General features: G+C 38.7%; 1 protein-coding gene and 1 pseudogene across 6 annotated transcripts in view; both read left to right on the forward strand.

Annotated features, from left to right (window-relative positions):
• Positions 1-14,620, forward strand: part of FGF13 (fibroblast growth factor 13) — a 554,123-nt gene that overhangs the window by 346,035 nt on the left and 193,468 nt on the right. The gene's annotated exons all lie outside the window — the stretch shown is intronic.
• LOC149990619 (S-methyl-5'-thioadenosine phosphorylase pseudogene) overlaps positions 1-14,620 on the forward strand; it is a 135,792-nt pseudogene that overhangs the window by 1,985 nt on the left and 119,187 nt on the right.

A 14,620-nucleotide genomic window follows, 5' to 3' on the forward strand; every position in this document is an offset into this window, starting at 1 on the left:
AATAAGTTCTTAAATCTGTTTCCGATACTTGTGGTTTTTAGTGATGTAGTTATTTTCATAAAAACCACTTATAATGTCATCTATGTGTGTGGTAGAATTTGGCTGAAGAAGCACATATACTATCTGAGAGTCTAATTTGGCCCAGTACCAGCAACTCTCTTTGTTATGAGAAAACCACATGGAGAGTGGAAATCATTACCAAACTCTTTTTCTTATTGTTCCAGGAGGTTTTTGGCAAGAGAAACTATAATCTTCATAGCTGTATCTTTTTATTCATTTTTTTCCCCTTTCATTGTCATGTGTGCCAAAATGAAAGCCCTGATTTAGACTTAACTTCTCAAAGCCAATCTATTATCAGCATAGTTGCTGTTTCCTAAACCCTAGCCCCTGTGCTTTTGCTGGTATTTGAAGATTGAAGACACACATGCTTGCATGTGGTTGCTGTTGAAAATCTATAGAGAAAATCAAGTCATGGATTCCTAGCATTTGCTTTTAGGATTGAGAATCCTCATTACAATAGTAAATTTAAAGGAGTCAACAAAATATAGGAATATATTGCGGAGCTCAGAGATTTGTCACCATCTTTTAATCAAGCCTTTGGCCTGTTTTGTACAATCCTGTTTTCATGTAATTTAATACACATGCACACACACACACACACACACACACACACATATTTCATCTCCCTTAGGACATCCATAATTATTTTGATTCAGAGAGGCATCCAACCTTAGTGATTTTGGTTGAAGAGGAGCATCTTTGCTCCAGACTGGTGATGAAGTATATAGCAGCTTTCACCAACCAAAGGAGAGCAAATTTCTGTGCCAAATGTTAAGGGGGGGGCATTTTTGTAACTAGCACAATGACTGTTACTTATAATGCCTTGGTTTTTTTTATCCCAGAAAGAGAATATATCACCATGTGTATCAGTCTTGTCTAAATGGTAGGAGAGGAAGAAGATGGAAGAATGATAAGGCAAACGCTGAGGAAAATGTTTTTATTTTCTTCCTTACCTTTTATTTAACTGTCATCTCATGTTGTGTGTCTTTCTCATTTTAATACTAATTTACCTTTTGAGACAAATGGGTCTCAAAGTACTTGAATGAATAGTCGGTTCAGAAAAATGAAGCAACCTCTGATACTTGACACCTGAAAATGTCTTGACTTTCAGAAAAGATATAACTGCGTTCTATATCTGTAGAATTGAGGGAGTATTTCTATTTTATTAGGAAAAGATAGGGCCATATGTTTGGGTGACTCTGAAGAGATCAAATACTTTATTCTTAGCCTTTTAATTTCAAAATAACTGTGACTTAGGGTCTCACTGTATTTGGTTTATGACCTGAAGGTTGACAAAAATGACACCAGATTATATTCTTTCCTCATTGAAGCAAAAGACACCTTAATTGCAGAGTCACAAGAAAGATAAAAAATTGGTCTGTATCAAAATCAAACTAAAGCCAGGTATCTGAAGGCCTTGGTGATTAGCAATGAGTAAACACCATCCTCTCCCTACAGAGTGTTTAAATGTGTTTCTTTTGGTTGCCTGTCAGCTTCTTCTTAGAAGACAACTTGTTATGTCCTAATAACATTAGGAAACTAATAATGGCACTGAAGCACATTCTCTCTTCTGTCCTATTTCCCTACCTTATGGCAGCAAATGCAAAATTAAGTCATATTTGGGGGATAGATTCTACTCTCTGGGAACCTAATAATGTGATCAAGGAAGTATACTGAACCAGTCGATAATTCAATTTCAGGCCAGGATGAGCATTTATCATTCTCTTATTAGATATATGCATCTCGACTTCATCTCCAGGCTGCCTTTTACCGTAGAAACTAACGACCATTAATCCTTTGATGACTCACTTCTTAAAGGAGCAGGCCTCCCTTCTCTCTTAAGACTAGGTGTGCCCATTGAGCTGGTGTAGATGTTTTCCTGAGAAGTGGTCTCTTCTTTACAACCGTCATAACTGAGGTTTCCCTTAGTTAGTATTGGAGGCAAGTATTTCTTCCTGTGTGAAGCCAACATTAATGACCCATTTCAAGTAATTATGTTTAAAATAACACTGCTTTGGGAAAGTGCTCTGAAAGGTCTATTGGATTGATGACAGAGTTATAGTGGTGTGATTTTTTTTTTAATGTCAAACTCTAAGTGCTGATACCTGAAAAGAATCTGGAACTTATCCATCCATATGGGTTCTGCCCTGTCAAAGCTATTACTTCAAGGGTTGCATGGCCAGCATGCTCCTGAGGATCTGGTATCTCCACAATTCCTCTTGATTTTTTTCTTTTCACAGGGAGTTGATAAAATCACCTAAATTAATTTTTTTAACGAAAATATGCCTTTCTGACCCAGCATGGTGTGACCCAGGTAGACTGTGTACCATCATGCCTTTAAAAGTCAACTATCAGGTGAATATCTGGGCTCTGAAGGGGGGGGTTGTACTCATGTCCTAGTAACCACAGATTGCTATTCTTTGAGGGAAGCGATTCAGCCCAGCTATATTGTCATTGTTGATCAGTTCATCAACAGGACCACCACAAGGCCTCAGACCTTCTATGACAGGAGTCATTCCTGTAGCAGAGGAGCATGCCATATTCCAGTGGCTGAGCCACTCTGCCCCAGAGCAAGAGGGGTCCTCACAGAGACTGCTGAGAAGCTAAGACTGTGGTGCCACTCAAAAGGGACGATGCTTACAATAGAAAAAAATCTCATTTTAGTTCATGGACAGAAAGCTTCATATTTCGCACCTGTCAGGGGTGGATGTTATCCACTTGACCACAGTTTCAGAGGTGGTTCTTGCTAGGGAGGCTGTACTTTGCTATGCATGTATCGCCATGGCAACAGATTATAATTGCTGGAAAAAGCATGAAGAAGTGGTTTCGGTGGACTGGGTTTTAAGACCATGAAAGAAAATGCCAATAAAGCCAAAAGTTTACCCCTCACTACTTTACCTCAGATGGGGTGCATGGAATGGTCAGAAAACCTCTATAACCTGGAGAATATGGCCCAGCTTTCTGTTTTATTACCAGGACATTATAATAGTATGGCTGTCCAGAAGACAAGAAGACTTTCTAATTTTAATTATTTTGGGAATTTCTGCTTAATCTGAAATGTGGAAAGCTTTCATACCCATGTCTGCTAAGGACGAACATGGGATAAGACAAGGGCATGCCAGTGTGAAAGATGCCTTCTGGAAGACATGGACTGCTTAAAAAACAGAAGGCAAGCAAATGGCCTGGAAACATGGGGACAAATTCCTATACTCTAGAAACAAGGCAAGAAGACACCATTCATCCTTTCCCCATTAAATTCATAACAGTAAAGGGTGGGTGGTAACATTCAGGTTCCTATGTTGCTAAGGAATATGAAGAAGAAACAGGACTCAGACTATTTACTGGCGTTGCTGTAAATTGGTACAGCCTGGAGAGTGGTTTGGTAAAATATCAAAAGGCTTAAAAAATACTTAAATCATTTGTGCTGGTTATTCTACTCCTCTTATCTTAAAACATTATATTTAAAAATTAGAAGTGCGTATGAAGAATTATGTATAAAGAACGATGTTTAATATAGTGTTAGTTTTAATAGCAAATATCCAGAACAATTTGAATATTCAAAAATTGGAGATAAATTATAGTTTAGCTCTAATGAGATTGTGAAGCAGTGAGCTAAAGGTCATGATTTTATATAATATTTAATGCCCTAAAGAATTGGTTGCTCTATGATATGAAATGAAAAAGGGGTATGTAAGCATTTTACACTACTAATTTTGTTTTAAAATTCTACACAAATGAACAAAAAGACTAGAAAGGAATATAATGTTTTGTTAGTGTATTTTGGGAGTATACTAGATAATTTTAATTTTCTTTATGCAATTCTGTCTTCACATATTTTTCTACATGAATATAATCAAATAGTAAAGTTATTTTTAAATTTTTTTACTTGTATTTTTTCCATTACCATTTATCCTCATTATAATCCCTCCCTACCTACAATCACCATGCTGTTGTCCATGTCCATGAGTCCTTCTTGCTCAGTCCCTCCCTTCCGCAACCCCCCTCCCACACACACACATCTGTCAGCCTGCTAACTATGAGGGTTTTTTTTAATTTTGCTTGTTAGTCCAGTTTGTTCATTAGATTCCACATATGAGTGAAATCATATGGTATTTGTCTTTCTCTGTCTGGCTTATTTCCCTTAGCTTAATGATAAAAAAATACTTAGGAAAAGATCTTAGAAGAAAATCTGCCTTTCTGACCCAGCATAGTATGACCCAGATAGAGTACGTTCCATGTCCAAAAGGGCAGAGCCTGAGTGACGTTTCACTGTTTTCTTGAGTCACGCCCAACATAAATGCATGGAGGTCTGCATGGTTAAGGAGATGCACCAGAACATGCTGCTGCCTCAGCTCCAATTTTCCTCTGCCTTTTGTTTTCAATAGCTTGCTTGCCTTGAGAAAGACAATGCAGAAATCAACTCTACTCTCTTTGACATGTTCTTAAATAATTATCAGATAAACATTTTCCAACTTATGTTTCATGAAAGACTAATCATGTCTTTCAAAAGACAGATTCTGTGGTCGAATACAGGTTTCCCAAATTCCTCACCACCCATAGTGAGTCACAACACATGAGACTATATTAAAGGTTTTTAAGGAGTCTTATAGATTAGGAATCTCTCTTACTTTGGGCACCTCAGTGACAAACATCTTCCAGCTGTCAGACCTTCTTTATTCATAACACTTGTTAATATCCCACAAGTTTGCTTGAGGAAATGCCACACTGGCTCCACTGAGCAATGTATTTGCATCAAAGCTGGGCTTTGACGAGTAACATGCTTTTGAAAATGAATACTGTTCCCTCTTCCTCTGACCCTCACCTACTGTCTTTATGGAATTGCTAATCAAAGTGTGATCCACAGAGGAGTGCTGGGTCTCAAATTGTTTGTTACTGGTCCATAGTGAGATAAAGGACCTGTGCCAGAACGTAAACCAGTGCAGTGCTTCCTTCATCAAGATAGTACTGCTGTTTTGCTGTGAAAAAAGAAAGTCAGCTGAATTAAATTTAAAAATGCACTTAGGGACATAGTTCACAGATCAGCACCGAGTCTGTGGACCATACTTTGAATGGCAATGCTTAGAGTACTTAGATGATTCTCAACCGTGGCTAAACACCAAAAGCATCTGAAGACCTTTTAAATAATATGGATGCCTGAGTTCAACATTAGACCCAAACTAGCCAGCTCATCAATAACTTCTCTGAATAAAAACCCTGCAAAATCTCTTGTGGCAGAGGCTCAATGTGGCTTATTAAAAAAAAGAAAAAAAGCTCCACAGGTGATTCTAATGTGTTAACAGGGTAAAATATTTGCCTTAGAAAAATATCACCTTGGCATAAGGTTTGTTGTGTGATGTCAGCTGTCAATTCAGAATTCTTATGCTGATTGCATGGGCCTCTTTAGGAGGTGTCTTGTGATTAAGGGGCATGGCTGGACAGGCAGCACTTACATGACCTTTAGAACTTTTGGCCATGTAAGGCATCCATCTTTTTCACCACCACCACCACCACCACCACCACACACACACACACACACACACACACACACACACTCTCTCTCTCTCTCTCTCTCTCTCTCTCTCTCTCTCTCTCTCCTTTTCGAAGTCCTCTTGCCTCTTTGCCACTCTACATTTTTAGAAAAATAATCAGGCTTCTCCGCAGGAGTGTGGTAATGTGCCACCTTGTGACCAACATCCTTTCTTGCAAGTAATTGTTGCAACACTTGTTCTGCTCTCAAAATATGATTCAGCTTGCAAATGTAGGTGGAAGAGTGTCTAGGGGCCATCTATGAGTGTACTTAAAGAAGCGGATGGAAAAGGGGTATTCATAAACCAGAAAAGTACTACTGCCTCTTTACTTGATTGCTACTGCTCTAGAGTGAGATTGCAAAAATTGACTCACGCTGCTCAGGACCTGGATGTCTGTCCCCAAGTTACACCAGATGCAGTCATCACTGAGGCACTTGTCATATAGACATCACCAGTTACTGCAGCACGAAGTTATTACAGCATCATGGATGTGAAAGCTGACTGACATGATTGAGGGACTTTAATTGCTGTCTGTGTTTGTAACTCATCCCTAGCATTGTATATATCATTGATTCAGGTTTTCATGTGTTATATGCTACTGCATTTGTTAGTCTGCTTAAGAATATGCAGCTTGAATAATGCCCTCAGGAAAGTGTGGAATGAGAGATATAACATCCTGCAGTTTATCAACCCTTACCCTTGTCGCGCTTCACAGCCAATATCCACACTCTCCAACACATCAAAATCACCTGCCCACTTCCACCCATGTGCTAGCATCTTTCTATCTAGGAGCCCCAGCTATTTTAAGAAATATATTCTCAGAACAGCTCTAGGTCAACTTTCCAGCATGTCCAGCTTTGGAAGCAACAAGTGTACATTGGCTGGAAGATCAGATCTACACAGAGGAAGGGAAAGCATTCATAGTTCTGCTGGGCTACTTCTAAATACAGTGAAGTGTGCTGTGCAAAGACACTGAGAGACATGATCACAAAAACTCTGTCAGGTAGGGGCTGCTTGCAACATTTCACACATGAGCAAACTAAGTTTCAGAAAGGTTAAATCACTTTCTTGATAAATTATAGGACTTGATTGGAACCAAGTTTTTCTGGCCTCTAAAGCTTGTGCTCTTTCTCCTCCATGGCTTTTCCAAAAGTTTAGCTTTCTCCCTCTTGCCCTATATGTGGGTTTGTTGCCCAAGGGCAATTTTAGTGCAAAATAGACATCTTAGGTTTAAAGGAATAAAATGTTCTCCACAGTCCATTCTCAGCTCCTCTATGATAAGGAGTTGTCGTAAACAGAAGGATCTTAGGAGGTACTTGCTAATTCGGTGTGCCCATAATTAGGTGGAGTGCAGCATTCAAATGAAGTAAACAAAATGCCCCTTATCTTCAAGGACATGATTACTTTGTCCAGGACACACGAAGAGAGAGTACAATGGTTAGTGAATAGCTAAATTAATTTGAATTTAATAGAACTGTCCCTAGATATAAAATATATATATATAAACTGGTCACTTGCCTAATCACCTTTCTTTAAGCCAGGAGATGCCCTTCACCTATAATGGTAGAAATGAGGAAATATCATCTCTGATTATTAAGAATCTGCTTCTATTGCTTCATTTTTTCTCAGCTCAGTGAAATTGTCACCACTGATAAGAATGTTAAGGCTTGCTTTGACCACTTCTACTATTACCTAAAGGCCTGGATATTAGCAATGAATTCGTTTATCACTTGTTACAACCCTATTCTCTCTTTTTAAAAACCTTTATTGTATTTTCTTACATTAACTTTGAGTCCCCTCCTCCCAGCAATCACCACACTGTTTTCCACGTCCATGAGTCCCTTTTCCATTTTACTCAATCCCTCCTCCTCCTCACCTCCCCCTGACTAGCTGTCGTCCTGCTCTCCATCTCAGTCTGTCCCCATTTTCCTTGTTAGTTCAGTTTCCTCATTAGATTCCACATATGAGTGAAATCATATGGTATTTGTCTTTCTCTGACTGGCTTATTTCATTTAGCATCATGTTCTCCAGGTCCATCCATACTGTTACAAAGGGTAAAATTTTCTTCTTTTTTTATGGCTAAGTGGTATTCCATTGTGTATATGCCCCATACTTGTTTTATCCACTCCTCTATCTTCAGGTAAAAAATGAAAACAATAATTGGCAATTATCCAAAATATACTAATGTACTATTTACTGTGTACTTTATCTAACATTATCTTAATTCTCACAACAATCATTGGAGTTAAGTTAGCTTTTCTTTTTTCTTTTTTTCTTTTTTTATTTCCATTTTATGGATGAGGAAACCCAGACTCAGGGAAATGAAATAACTTGTTCAAGATCACATGACAAGGAAATGATGCCAATATTCAAATGCAGCCTATTTTACTCCAAATGCCATGGTCTCTCAATTACAACAGACTGTCATAACAGGACTGGCCTATACAGGGCTCTCATTTGCTCTCCATGTACTCTAGTGCCATCTTACTGAGACACATCACCAGATATACTACATGAACAGAGGCAGAGGGACCTTGTATCTGCTGTCAGAAAAACAATAGATTCAAAAAGTGGCTTGTTCTTCAGAGAAAAGAGAAACAACCAGGTTTAACTTTAATATGTTAACAGGACAAATTCTCAACAAATTTGATTTGGTCAAAAATGCCTTACAGTTTGTAATGTCAGAATTGGGATTTATTCTTTATACTGCTGTACGTTTATTCAGCTTCAGGCCAGGTCTGAATCACCGCAGGCCAGTTGACATTCTACCTCAAGACCTGGTCTCAAAAAATATCTGCTGACCTAAGTCTCTAAATGACAAAACTTTCATTGCATAGTGAGAACTAACTGAAGGCACGGGAAAAGAATGTCCTGCCAAACTGGGTTGGGTCATTGTCAAGAGAATGTTCTGTGTGACTTTCACAGGGAGTGAGATTGCATGAAATGGCCAGTTGCCCTCTGGAAGCATGAAGAAGGACCCCATAGGAAGTTGTGTGATGTATTCTGTGCAGTACATTCTGTATACTGTGCTTTGGTTAGATGCTTAGCTATCAGTTTTTTTCACATATTTTATGTGCATGTGCTAGGCACTTCAGGTTTATTGTTCCTAATTGTCCCAACCCATGAGGTGTCATCAATCTTGAAGCACACAATGGTAAAACTAGAGCATAGAGATGTGAAATAACTTGTTCAATGTCACACAGCTAATAACTGTCTTGATTGGAATTTAAAACCAAGTATCTGGAGATTGACCTCTTTTACTAAACTGTGCTTCCTCAGGTCATCCTATACCCTAACCCCCAACTTCCCCTTTAGGTGCAAGACTGAAGAAGAGAGCTCAGCACCATCTTATCCACTACTGGTGAGAGTTAAAGTACATCTATTGGGAGACTTTTCTTGTTCTTCTACATCCTGGTTTGAATGTTGGTATAAGCAGTAGACAAAGGGTTCAAGCTGCAGGCCTGAGATTTGTCACATGCTCTCCTTTGTTTCTTACATGAACATCTAAGTGCAGGTCATTTTCCTTGAAGTGCCTCCTTCAAACCCATAGTTTTGCTCGTGGAACCACTAGACCTTAAAATAGTCTTAACTCGTTCTTCCATGAAATGCCTCCCCAAGAAAAGGGAAGAGTTTCAGCCCTGTCCAGTGTGGCTCAGTGTGTTGGGAATCATCCCACAAAGCAAAAGTTTCCTGGTTTGATTCCTGGTCAGGGCACATAACTGAGTTACGGGTCAGGTCCCCAGTTGAGGGCACATGAGAGGCAACCAGTTGGTGTTTCTCTCCCTCTCTTTCTCCCTTCCTTCCTCCCTCTCTAAATAAAAATTTAAAAAAAACTTTTTAAAAAAGGAAAGAGTTCTAGGAGTACCATATTTCTGAGGTGGGATTCCCACATCTAGAAAAAGCCTGTTTTTAAGTCATCCAGCTTTGGTGCCTCCCAGTGAGAGCTCAGAAGCACCCTTTTTTCTCTGGATATTTATGCCCACCTTGGAATAAAGTGATCTTGTGCACTAAGGGTGGTCCTCCTTTTAGGGTAGTCTCTCTGAAATTCAGGAAGATTATAGGACAAACATGTCTATATGGGTGTTATTTGCTCCTTCTGTTCCTCACAAGTGACTTCCCCTGGATTATGTGCATACCCTTAACCAAGGATCTCACTGGGGCAGAAACTGTCTCAGTACAACTCTCCCAGAGACCTGCCATTGCCCCCATGATGGCACTGTTGACTTGGCCCCTTCCAAAAACACAAAACATTAGGGCAAGTGAAATGTGGACTCTTATTAGCAATCAAAGAAAGTGAAAATACACACGGAAACCCACAAACATACACCACTAACTGAAGTAGTTTATTGAGGAAAAACACACGTAGGGAAAGTAGTAGAGTTCACCCTGGCCCCCAGCAACATTGAGCCTGATCATGGCCCTCTCTAGGATAATGCGGTCTCAAGCAGGCCATTCATACAGTGAAGATATTTGTCTAGCAGGCTGCCTTTGCCTGTGAACAAAATCTATTTCTTTTCATGCAACAGAGGGCATTTCAAAAAGTGGGGTTTAGAGATGCTGCCAACTAGTAATTTTTCTTTTTGTTCTTTCTTCAGCCATTTTCCCTATGTAATCACTTGATTTTTCTCTGAGAAGGTAGCATTTTGGATCCATGTTAGAAAATTCATGAACTGATTCAGTAAATTTCTATTTGACATGCATGATTAGCTGTTCACTTAGAGGATAATTAGTTCAATATATCCAGAATATTTACTGTGGGTGGGAAAAAAATCCCCAAAGCAAATCAGGATAGTTCAGGAGCCTTTTATTCTAGTGCAGCTTTTTCTTTGGGAGCACTTACTGGTGTCTTAAAAGAGATCTATCTCCCTTCCCAATTAGAACTATATTTAAACATACATTCTTTATATCATCCCTACTGAATAGAGCTTTATTAAATAAATACCAGAGACAAAACACAGTGTCTATCAACAATAAATACTCAATAAATATTTTTCATTACAATTAACTAAATAACAAAATTTGATATTCTGAGTTTGACCAGTCATTTGCCCTAATTCTAGGCAGCAAGTGACTGACAGTTCTTCCAATCACCATTAACAGAATTAATGTATTTGTCAATAGATACTCATTGTCTCTTACAAGCCCAGCATTATTCTGGTTATTAGGTTCAGCATTGACAAGAGGCACCACCTTTTTCCTGAGGAAGAAAGACTGGCAGGAAAAGCAGACTTTGAAGTAGTCTATCAGTAAGCTCTAGGTGTGTTTTAAGTCACCCTAAAACAAAGTGGCTTAAAACACGAACAAGCCCTGGCTGGTGTGGCTCAGTGGGTTAGGTGTCATCCTGCAAACCAGAAGGTCGTGGATTCGATTCCAGGTCAGGGAATATGCCTAGGTTGTGGGTTTGGTCCCTGGTTGGAACATGTGCTGGAGGCAACTTATCAGTGTTTCTCTTTCACATCAAAGCTTCTCTTACTCTTTTTCTCTCTCCCTTTCCCTTTCTCTACAATTAATAAAAGAAAAAAAATTGAAACAGGAACAAATTTATTCTTTCTCATAATCTATAGGTTGGATAGGACTGCTATAGATAGTCTGTGATTAGCAGATATTTGGTCTTGTCTAAAATGTCCATGGAGACATTTGGTCCTATCCAAAATGTCCACAGAGACATTTGGTCCATGCCAAAAGGTCCTTGATATCTGGTCAGGTTCCAAAACATCCATAGAGGCATTTGTTCCATGCTGAAAGGTTCTTAAAGTGTGAAAAGACAAACAGCAGAGCCATGAACAAGTTATCCAGGTTCTTGGTGGTCACAGTCAAGTACAGTCACCAACCTTACAAAGATAAAGACAGAATCAAATCCCTATTCCTAAAACTTCACAGATAGAACAAATACAAAGCCAATAATCAGGTCAATATATACTTGAGAGCAGTTGCTCATCAACTTCAGAGTAACTCTGTCAGTGTTCATGATGAGGAAGGAAAGAATCAATGTGAAATCCAAGATTCCTCACTTATTGCAAGAATAATAGCATTTACACAGTTTGAACAAGGTTAAATGTTTGTATTCTGTAATGAACCATGGACCAAATGTCTCCATGGACATTTTGAACAGGACCAAATATCCTGCAGTAGTAGTCTGTAGGTTCTACTGGTCTTGGCTGTACATTGCTGATCTTGTCTGTGTGCACTCATATGTCTGTGGTCAGTTGGTTAGCCAGGGCAATTCTGACTGTTCTGGGTTGTCTAGGACAACTCAGCTGTCTTTCACCATTCACCAACTGAAGTCTCATGAATCCCTTTTTATATTTAATTTATTTATTCATTTAACACTTATTAAGCAATCTTGCTCTATGTCAGACACTACATGGCACTGCCTTCAAATTGCTCAGGAATGAGTTCTAGGCTTGTAGCAGACACTTAACACTTTTCAGCCTAAAGAAGAACCATGAGAGCAAAGAGATCACCTAAGGAGAAAGAGTGGGTAGAGAAGTGAGCCTTGAGGAGCACCAATATTGCAAGGTGGTATAGAAGAGAGAGGACTGCTTAAAAGTGAAAGAAGGAAAACCAGGAGAATGTGGTCCTCAGGAAGCCAAAGGAGGACTGACCTCTAGAAAGTAGGGATAGATCAGTAGAGCAGAGTACAGTAAGGAGGTACTAATTCAATGCAAGCCTCTCCTATACAGGGTGGGGCAAAAGTAGGTTTACAGTTGTTCTTATGGAAAATAATACAATGATTATTGAATAATAATACAAGAATAAACTCTGTTTGGTGTACTCACAACTATAAATCTACTTTTGCCACATCCTGTATTCTTTTTAACATTTAGACTTTTTAGCACAGTTTATTTCAATACAGTCATGTGCTGCGTAGAATTCCTGTCCATGACAGAATGTATATATGATGATAGTTTCATAAGATTGTATCAGGGCTGAAAAATTCCTGTGGCCTAGTGACATAGGCATCCTAGTATAATAGCACAACGTGGGCCTCATGTGTCTGTAGTGATGTTGGTATAAACAAACCTACTGAGCTACCAGTTATATAAAAGTACAGCACATACAATTATGTATTGTGCAAAATACTTGATAATGATAAAAAAGACTATGTTACTGGTTTATGCATTTACTACACTATACTTTTACTGTTATTTTAGAGTGTAGTCTTTGTACTTATAAAACTTGCTGTAAAACATTATGCCCTGTTACACCAGTCGCAGCCTTGTATATCTCATATTTACCACATCTCTTTATTGCATCATTTTCTCTTGTGCTTGACTTGATGTCATTTTGTTTTGTACAGTAACATGCTGTACAAGCTTGTAGCCTCAGAGCAACAGGCTGTACCATATGGCCCAGATGAGTAGTAGGCTGTACGATCTAGGTTTGTGTAAATGCACTCTATGATGTTGACACAATGACAAAATTACCTAATGACACATTTTTCATAACCTATCCCCATCATTAAGCAGCACATGACTGGATAGAACAGATGTCTCTCCACTTCTCACACCCCTGTAAATAACTAGCATAAATAATTGAATTGAGCTTGCTTAGAATGACCCGTGATAGATGGAGTGATAAGGAATTACATACTGCCCACCTCTTATTTCTTTAGCAGCAGGTCTTTATTAAAGATGTTATTGATTTTCCTTTTCCATAATGCATGTAATGTTTAAGTCTTTGCCAAGACTAAATTATTCTTTTGTTATTTGTCCTTTTTAATGTACTTAAGCTTGCTCGATATTTTTAATAGCCTAAAAATATTGGACCACTGGGAATTCAAATTAAAAGTAAATTGCCTCTTGAGTTCAGGATTTTTTAACTGACATACTTTGGGGTTGTGTTAATATGATGTGATCAGGGATGACATGATGTGAGTTCCCAATAAAGCACGTTTTCTGCCAACACTACAAACATGTGCACTCTTGCTAGACTATGGAAATTGATTCCTTTTCTAGCAATGAAGGTTTCTTGCTGAATCAAAGAGGTAATATTTCAAAAGAACAAATACACAGTTTTGTGGGGAAGAACTGTTGGGTTGACAATATGATATAGAGCCTACATAATAGAGCTGAGATTTCGTCTAGTACTTACAAATTTGGATCCCATGGAAATGTTAACTTCTTGTGCAAAACAGGATGAAAGTTTTCTGTACAAGGTGTCCCCTTGTCCAAGGTGACATACAGAATTAAACTCATCGAAGTTCAGAGAAATTAAGGCTCTGAAAAATTATCAGAGTCAAGTGAAATTTACCTCTCAGCTAATTTAATATATTTAGATTTTTTTCAAAAGCAAGTGACTTTTATCTTGTTCTTGGTTTTTAGCTTAGTCTTAATTTTCTTACCTTAGTAAAGTACTCCCAGTGAGTTTTGTAACTTTGAACATGGTCCATTCCTTCCCTGGATCTGCAAATCTTTACCTGCAAAGTGAAAAAACAAAGGATTGAATGGGTACTGAATTCTCTTCCTGTTTTGAACCACTCTCTATGTCAGAATTGTTCAAAATAGGATGCAATTTGTTGCTAGGAAAATGAACTAATAGATATTGATGAAGCTTGACTTCCTAAGTTTCAAGTGTTGCTGCCTTCAGCTGGGCTTCTCCTTTCTCAGACTCTTACTGAAACTAATGATCGTGATTCAGGGCTAGCTTTATACACTGAGGCTCAGAGAGTTTGGGTTAGGCAGAACTTGGGAATCCAGTAGGTGTTCAAAAATAATGATTTGATTTGAATTTTGAACTGTAAGTAGTTTAAACCAGTCCTTTGATATAGTAACTCCTCCATCTGGGATAGCACGTATGTCAGTGACTTGAGCTGTTGCTTAAAATGTGACTAAACGTTTTTTTTTTTTTTAATTTTTTTTTGGTTATTCAATTAGTTGTCCCATTTTCCCCCATTGCTCCCCCCTCCCAGCCCATCCCTTCTCCCACAATTGTATCCCTCCCCATTGTCCATGTCCATGAGTCATTCATATACGTTCCTTGACTAGACCCTTTCCTTACTTATACCCCTTCTCTCCCTCCCCCTCCCCCCT

Source organism: Furipterus horrens, unplaced genomic scaffold (assembly GCF_987537825.1).
Source record: "Furipterus horrens unplaced genomic scaffold, mFurHor1.1.pri manual_scaffold_17, whole genome shotgun sequence".
Lineage (NCBI taxonomy): Eukaryota > Metazoa > Chordata > Mammalia > Chiroptera > Furipteridae > Furipterus > Furipterus horrens.